Source organism: Cyprinus carpio, chromosome A7 (assembly GCF_018340385.1).
Source record: "Cyprinus carpio isolate SPL01 chromosome A7, ASM1834038v1, whole genome shotgun sequence".
Taxonomy (NCBI): Eukaryota; Metazoa; Chordata; class Actinopteri; order Cypriniformes; family Cyprinidae; genus Cyprinus; species Cyprinus carpio.
The window spans coordinates 10,506,280-10,515,297 of record NC_056578.1 but is presented as its reverse complement, the minus strand read 5'-3'; the positions used below and the strand labels follow the sequence as shown (position 1 = coordinate 10,515,297).

General features: G+C 37.4%; 1 pseudogene; it reads left to right on the top strand.

Annotated features, from left to right (window-relative positions):
• Nucleotides 1-111: 111 nt before the first annotated feature.
• LOC122145770 lies at nucleotides 112-8,743 on the top strand (annotated as a pseudogene).
• The last annotated feature ends 275 nt before the right edge of the window (nucleotides 8,744-9,018 follow it).

Genomic DNA, 9,018 nt, shown 5'->3' with positions numbered 1-9,018 from the left:
CAAATGTACAGCCGATGTACACTCAGCCATAGAAATAATAAATATTTATTATGTCTATGCACTTAGCGGCTAGAGAATACTCATGATTGAATACCCGCTTCTCGCGAGAAGATGGTGCCTGCAGATCAGATGGGTCATCCATTCATCCATTATCCAGATGCCTTGTCCAGTGTGGGTCAGGTATACATTTATTTATTGATTTATTTTTAAATAGCTTAATAAAGGTTTATGCTAGTTTTTATGAAAGAATTCGAGATAAATATTTTCATTACTATAGGAGCTGCCAGTTTGCTAAGTTTCAAATGATTATTAAATAGCAAGCACAAACTATGCAAACACATCAGCCCTTCCGACGCACCCAGTGTCCGAATATGCTCACACGTTTTCATTGTACACTAATATAGGGAACAGTGAATGAAGTTAAAGGTGGGTGATTTCAAACACAACACAACTATTGTTCAGGTGTGTTTAATTAGGGTTGGAGCTAAACTCTGCAGGACAGTGGCCCTCCAGGAACAGGTCTGGACTCCATGACCTACTGTATAGTAATATATGTTAGACTGAGTAAACAACTACAGCATATAATCTTAAAGATTACAAAATATGCTTTTATTTGCATTAAAATAATATTATTGATAGCATTATTTTATTGCATTCAAATAAATTTGAGGGATTCTTATATTTTGAGGGAAACTGACAGATCAAAGCACTAAGTTGCTCTGTAGTGGTTTGACAGAAGGAAGGCGTTTTGAGCCTGTGTTTTTCCAATGACTGCACATAGGGGGCATCAGTTCATTAGTTAACATGTTTTACAAGATAATATTGTTAGTGTTCATGTTTGTGGACATGTTCTGAGGATTAAACAATCAGTTAGGCATCAAAAAGCATGCAAAGTGTGTCAAACAGCCATGACAGACTTAATTTACTGGAACAGTTCATTAATGGTTGAGCTACACTATTTAAACATTCTCTGTATATCTAGACTACATACTACATATAAACTTAATTTTGTGAGTATAATGTTATTGAAACAATGACTGGTTATTAATAAGGTTGATCAAATAACACTGGATATGTTTCTGGATCTGAGCTTACTGTGTAGAAAGGAAATAAGAAAATAAAAGGTCAAAAACTACTGAAAATGAGAGTTCACAAGAATGATGAAATAACCAGTTGATCATAAGAAGACAAGCTCCAATCATGAGCATAAGAACAAAAGATTAGCCATAATAAGAATAACTGATCTCCTCTGATGATACCGCTTGTACTTTTTTCCCTCTTAGGCTTTTTCCCTCAGCAGGCTTCTGTTGCTGTAGTTCAAAACAAAGTCCTGGAGACCTTCACTGAAGGCAAAACTTTACAGAGTGCTTGATATCTCCAAACCATGCATGCATCCTCAGTCTCTTTGCTGAAACTTCAACACCAAGGTTTTATTGAGATTAAGAGCAACCTGAGATTGTCCATTGTAAAAAAAAAAAAATACAAACTTTTTGCTCTTACCAAAAAGATGCAAAGCCATCAGATACTGGAATCTATTACTGTGGTGCCCGTGACCTCATAACTTTCAGTAGTGGGTTATTTTTAAACTACAAAGGTTAACAAACCTAGCAAAAAGCAGTAAGCAAAGGTTAACAATGGAAAGCAACCAAATGTGTAGGAAATCACAGTCTCTACTGGTTTAGACATGGATCAGGAGACACACATCCAGGAAATATTTATAAGCATGGAAACATATATGATCAATGTGAGAAGAACTCTGAGAAAGATTCACATGTACAGTCCTGTAGCTACAATCTCCCCAAGAAGAACCTGGGTTTAACTAATGCTGCGACTGTGCTGTGCTGGGAATGGAAGTAAGCTTGATATTGGAGATGAGAAAAATGCACATGACAGATCAAATCACTCTTTAATTGTGGTTTGTTTGTTTGTTTGTTTGTTTGTTTAATAATTAGAACCAAGTTCTGAGACCACCTGGACTGACTTAAAGGTACCAGTTTTGGCAACAACAAATATCTTGTGGTTGGTGATCATCGCTATCCTTCTATGTACTGTAAGAAAGTACAAAAATGACAAGAAACATTTTCTGGTAAGCCATTTCCATATCAAGAATATTCACTGATGATCATATTGTCTGATAATGTTAAAGGGGTCATATGATGCGATTTCAATTGTTCCTTTCTCTTTGGAGTGTTACAAGCTCTTGGTGCATAAAGAAGATCTGTAAAGTTGCAAAGAGTAAAAAGAAGGCGTAAATTTTATTCTTTCTAACTTTTTAGTAGTCATTTAAATAGTAAAACATAAGGTTTTAAATGCATTGATGGAAAAACATTTTATGAAAAGTTATTTTAAGTTAGCTGATAGCCTATTATTTTACTAAGAGATTTCTTATATTATCAGCGAAGCAAAACTGATATATTGCAATACATACAACAATATAATCCTTGTACTAATACATACATGTATGCACGTAATATATATATATATATATATATATATATATATATATATATATATATATATATATATATATGTGTGTGTGTGTGTGTGTGTGTGTGTGTGTGTGTGTGTGTGTGTGTGTGTGTGTGTCAAATTTAAGACGTTTAAGCAATCCTTGGTTAAATTAACATTTAATTGTTAAGACTATAACACATGTAAACCTGTAAGAGACAGACGCGTTTTTACAGCTGCGCATTGTAACCAATTACACACGATTCTGTTGAGTTTATGAATGCAATGAGAGGCGTTCAGATGAGTCATTGCGGAAATGTGTTGTTCAGTCCGCGCGTTGGCTGAAGGAATTCTGCTCTCTGATGATTCTGTCATCAGAAACATCAAAGTGCAGATGTACATGTAAGTAGGATATTCATTTCACATTTTAAACAGCTTCGGTGATTATAATAAAAGTATTTGAGAGTGCTCAAAATGTTCTTTGATAATGTAAATGTTCTTTGCTTTCTGTACAATGAAAGAGTTATAATTAGTAAATTACAAGGTTTCTATTAAATTCATATTAAATACAAAGTTAGTCGTATTAAAAATATGTTATATGGCATGAGACCCATACGTATTTTTTTTATTTTATTTTTTTTTTATGCGTAGTTAATAGATTACACTATTAGGCTACTTATTTGCCCATCGCCCATTAAAGATCGACTAACAAAATATATAAAGATGCAAAATACTAGTCGTAAAACTTTTTACGTCTAGTCTAACGTTAAGCAGTTAATGCTGCCCGCTCCAGGTCTGATGACGCACTAATGTGATACTGAAAGCTGATTGGCCCAAGTACACCCGGCTGCAGCCTGCAGATCGACCGACCGCGTCATACCTACTCTGATTGGTTCGATTGTCCTTCATAGACATACATGTGTGTGTAGTTGGTGTAGGACGGAGTATGTTGTTTAAAAAGCTAAAAATGCTGTGTAGTTTTACAAAACATTTATTAAAAATGTTTACTGAGTTTTTTTTTTTTTTTTTTTTTTTTTTTTTTTTTTTTTTTTTTTTTTTTAATTTAATGAATTACGCCACGTTAAGCGTTTTCCTTTTAGGCTAATGCTTTTCTAAGGGAGGAAAACGCTTAACACGTAATTAAACATTCTTATTCTGGTCTCATCTGCTTGTCTGTGAATAGAATACTTTATTAATAATGTGTTTACTGAGTTTAAAAAAAAAAAAAACTTTGAATGCATTAGGAGTCTCGTTAAGCATTCCAGCTGATTGAAAAGAATCGGCTCAACAAAATGGGTATCGGAGAAGTTACCAATTTAATATATTAATTTAATATAAATAAATGATACTTTATAAAGTTTATCTCAATATTTGACTGTGAGACAACTGCACTAAAATACTACTATAGCAACAGATTACAGGTATGTACTTTCAGAATCATCACTGGCCGGTAGAAATAAAAGTTTCTCGATTTCTTCACTTTAAAATAATGAGGAGCAGCATATTTTCCTGAAATAAAGGGGAGGAAAAGTCTATGCTTTGCAATGTAGTAAAAAAATAAAAGTTTCATAAAAATTGAAATGGCACACATTAGCATGTTGCAGATAATTATATGTAACATTAATTGTCTTGTCATGCTATATAAATTAAAACAATACTTTCTCATACTCTGATGATATAAAATAATCAAATTTACAAAAAATATTTAATTCATTATTAATTCTTCTATCTGAAGACCTGATCCTCCTGTGGATAATAAACCCAATTCATTAAATGTAGTTGGTTGTTCATCTGTTAACCTAAAGATCAATTTAATTTAGCAAAACAATCATTTAAGGGACATGGCGAGTTACAGGTTAATGTTTTATTTTTTCTTCTGTGCATTATAATGAAGGCTTTGTAAAACTGCACATTGTGTTTAGCTTTTTAAACAACATACTCTGTCCTACACCAACTACACACACATTTCCTATCATGTATGTATATGAAAGACGATCATATGCCATCACCAATTATTTTAATTGCCAATCTGTTATTTAGCAGTTAAGTTCTTTAATGCTTCTGTAACTAACAGGTTTTAAATTCCAGTTGTGCAGAAGGGAAATGTTGTAACACTGCGATACAATGTGCCCTGCTATTAGAATTAGAGCTATTCTATGACATTAGCGATGTAATTTACATTACTTACATTGATGAATTTTAATGAGAAACCATGAGAATCAGGTGAATAAAGACTGAGTCAATTTTCAATTAGAAATTATTTAAAGAAATGTAAAGCATTTTGGCTCATCTATTTGTCTTGTGTTCAGTGAGAGCTGTGTGTGCAGGGAAGAGAATGTTGTGTTCATGTCTGTGTTTTTCTGATTGTCTGAATGTGTTTCTTCATCTGTTTGCCCACAATGTTTTGAAATATGCTGTATAGCTGTGTTTTGTGATCAGGGCCATCCCAAGCATGGGACCCTGTTTGCAGTGCATGTGTTCATTGTCAAATGTGTTTATTTTTAATTCATAAAAAACTGCCACTATTTTATTTATAAAAGCAAATAATTTTATTTTATTGACAAAATATTTTTAAATATTATTTTATTTTATTTTATAATTGTAAATATATATTTTTTTTATTTTATTATTATTGATCAGATTACATTTTAACCTGTCATATGGTCATGTTACAATGTGCACCTCAGATGTTACAATGTGCCCCACTTGGGGCAAATCATGGTTCTGTCAGCAGTGCTTCTGGTCTTCTGGCTATACGTTTCCTATTGAGACTATTTTAGTCCAGATACTCCAAAAAAGGACTACAGTGTGTCTATCCTTTATTTATATACACATGATCTACACAGTGCAGTGTATGTGTAACCGCCACACCTTGCTCTTGCTCCGAGTGGACCTCGAACTAAATGCTAAATGACTACAGCCACTAGCACGTCTCTTGAGGTCAGGCGAGTGAGGTTTACGTGCACAGCACCTACAAGCTAACCTCCGTTACATATGCTTAGCGATAAGACCCACATCATCACAGTTCTCTATTTTATTTTTTTAAAGAAATCAATAAAAGCACAGAACAATCAGTGTTAGTCATATATTTGAATAATAAATGCTTACACAAAACCATAAACACCCAAGAAAAATCTACTTCTACTAGTTCTCTATTTTATTTTTTAAAGAAATCAATAAAAAGCATAGAACAATCAGTGTTAGCCATATATTTGAATAACAAATGCTTACACAAAACCATAAACACCCAAGACAAATCTACTTTGAAGCAAAGGGAACAACTGATCCATTCAAATTGTTAGTGAAAACTTCTAATTTCAATAGTTAATCATTCAAGAGATTCATGTTATTGTTGCTTAAAAAATAAGCCATTATGTGACTGCAAATACAGTATTTACAAAATATGAACAAATATGTCCAGAAAGGCTGACCACAACCATGCCAGTTTTCAAGTGGAGAAACAATTGTGGAATGAAGAACATTATTCTATCCAGAACTCCACTGTGCAGCTTTCTAGCAGGGCACTGGGGTTTCCCCTTTGCAAACTAGGCTTTATATTAAAGATCATCAGCACTGACCCAGAACCAATGACCAATCATAAGACCAATCCACACAAGCTGTCTGGGATGTTATGGTGTTATTTATCACCTCTTCCACAATCATTTGAGAACCTAGATTCACCAGGTCAAAATAGTTCTGTCTGGAGTAGTTCAGGGCTTCACCCCACGTTTTATTTTGATGCACCAGAATGGGCTCAAAGACCTCCATAAAGTATAAGAAGCCAATAGCGTAAAGTATTGTGCAGTTTAGCATATATCTTCTGACAATGCCAGACTCTTCAGTGAGACTGTTTGGTAACCATTTGTCCCAAAAGTAAATTTTTCATCCTCACCTCCAGACCAACTCCACTTTTCCACGCTGTTAGAAATCATGTGCAGTCCAATCCAAAAAAGTCTTGGGCCGGCAATAACACGACTGAGGTGTCCTTGAGCAGGGCACCAAACCCCCAACTGCTCCCCGGGCGCCACAGCATAAATGGCTGCCCACTGCTCCGGGTGTGTGTTCATGGTGTGTGCGTGTTCACTGCTGTGTGTGTGCATTTTGGATGGGTTAAATGCAGAGCACGAATTCTGAGTATGGGTTACCATACTTGGCTGTATGTCACATCACTATCTCCTAGGTTTCTGGCTGTCCTGGAAGGAGTTATGGTCGACGAACCCAGAGTAGTTGTGATGAAACGATGGGTTAGCTGGAACCACAAGCAGTTCTGTCTTAGTAAGGTTGAGCTGAAGGTGATGGTCCTTAATGTCTCTCAGACAGGCTGCAATTCGAGCTGCTACCGTCTGATCATCTGGTTGGAATGAGAAGTAGAGCTGAGTGTCATCAGCATAGCAGTGATAAGAAAAGCCACGCTTCTGAATGACAGATCATAATGATGTCATGTAGATGGAGAAGAGAAGTGGTCCAAGCACTGAGCCTTGAGGAACCCCAGTAGCAAGAAGTTGTGACTTAGAAACCTCACCTCTCCAAGACACCCTGAAGGACCTGCCTGAGAGGTAGGACTTAAACCACTGGAGTGCGGTTCCAAAGATGTCTAACTTTCTGCAGGTGGACAGGAGAATCTGGTGGTTAACTGTGTCAAAAGCAGCAGACAGATCCAGCAAGATGAGTACTGAGGATTTGGAAGCTGCTCTTGCCAGTTGCAGGGCTTCAGTAACCGAGAGCAGGGCAATCTCAGTTGAGTGGCCGCTTTTGAAGCCAGATTGGTTCCTGTCCAGGAGGTTGTTCTGTACAAGAATCATACAGAGTTGGTTGAACACAACTCGCTGAAGTGTCTTTGCAATGAATGGAAGAAGGGATACCGGTCTGTAGTTTTCCAAAAGTGCTGGATTTAGAGATGGTTTCTTAAACAGTGGGCTTACCCGAGCCTGCTTAAATGCTGTGGGAAATGTACCAGAGTGAAGCGAGGTGTTGATAATGTGAGTAAGTGAAGGTATGACTGAAGAAGAAATGGCCTGAAGGAGGTGAGTGGGGATAGGATCAAGTGGACAAGTAGTAGGATGATTGGAAAGTATAAGTTTGGAAACGTCCATCTCTGAGAGTGGAGAGAAGGAGGAGAGAGAGTGTGTATTAGTCAATATGAAGTTATCATCAGTCTGTGGTGTGGAGAATTGGTCACTGATGGTTCTTGTCTTATTTGTGAAGAAAACTGCAAAGACATCAGCTGTAAGTGTTGATGAAGGAGGAGGGGGAGGAGGACAAAGAGAAGAGAAAGTTTTGGAAAGTGTGCGAGAGTCAGAACAGTTATTAATTATGTTTTGGTAGTATGTTGTTTTAGCAGTGAAGTCATTTGCAGAGAAGGAAGAGAGGAGTGACTGATACACACTGAGGTCAGTAGAGATTCTTGATTTGTGCCATTTCCTCTCTGCAGCCCTGAGTTTAGAGCAATGTTCACGGAGAACATCGGACAGCCAGGGGGCAGATGGGGTGGTGCGTTCTGGTCTGGATGACAGTGGGCTAAAGTTGTCCAAGCAAGAGGTTGGAGTAGAGCAAAGAGTGTCAGTAGCACTGTTCGTGTCCAGTGCTGAAAACTGAGAGAGTGAAGGGAGTGAGGATGAAACCATAGAGGATAGGTGAGAAGAAGAGAGTAAGCTAAAGTGTTGTCCGTGGAGCAACAGCGTGTGTAGATGAGGTCTAGCTGGTTGCCTGATTTGTGCGTAGCTGTAGTATGGCCACCCTACGTTGAGCCATTACATTATGGCATGCCATCACCAACAACGCATGAAATGGGCCCAAGACCATCAAGCTTAGGCCATGGATGATTGGAAGAAAGTGGCCTGGTCTGATGAAACAAGATTCCTGTTGCATCAGGTTGGCAGCCAAGTACGGCTCAACGATTACCAACCAGAGTCTATGGCACCTGGATGCAATATTGGGCAGACACAGGCCAGTTATGCTGTGGGTGATGTTTTTTTGGGATACTTTAGGCCCCATTGTACCAGTGGCAAAATCCCTGACAGCTGTCAGGTATCTGAACATTGTTGTGGACCAAGTGCACCTATTCATGATAACTGTGTTCCCTGCCAATGATGGCCATTAGCAACAGGATAATGCAACATGCCACACTGTCAGAATAGTCAAGGAGTTGTTTGAGGAAGGTGATGGTGAATTTCTGTTAAAAATTTCTCTCTCTCTAAATTCACCTGACATGAACCCAATTGAAAAGCTGGTTCACGCTACATCACCACCACCCCGCAATGTATGGGAACTGGAAGACCTGCTGTTGATATTATGATACCAGATACCCCAGGAGACCTATCACCACCTCATCGAATCAATGTCTCACCACATGACCGCTGTTTTGTGGGCTACAGGAGATCCTACAGGTTATTTAATAGGTTGTCATAATTTAATGGCTCATCTGTGTATAAGAGACAATAAAACAAACAGGAAGGCTCTGAGTAACCACAAGGTCAGGAACTTCACAAGTATTTGTGTAGCAAATGTCTAAACCAAATATGCTGCAAAGAAAACAAACTAAAATATTTGAAGCCAAGCCAGTGAAGTGAT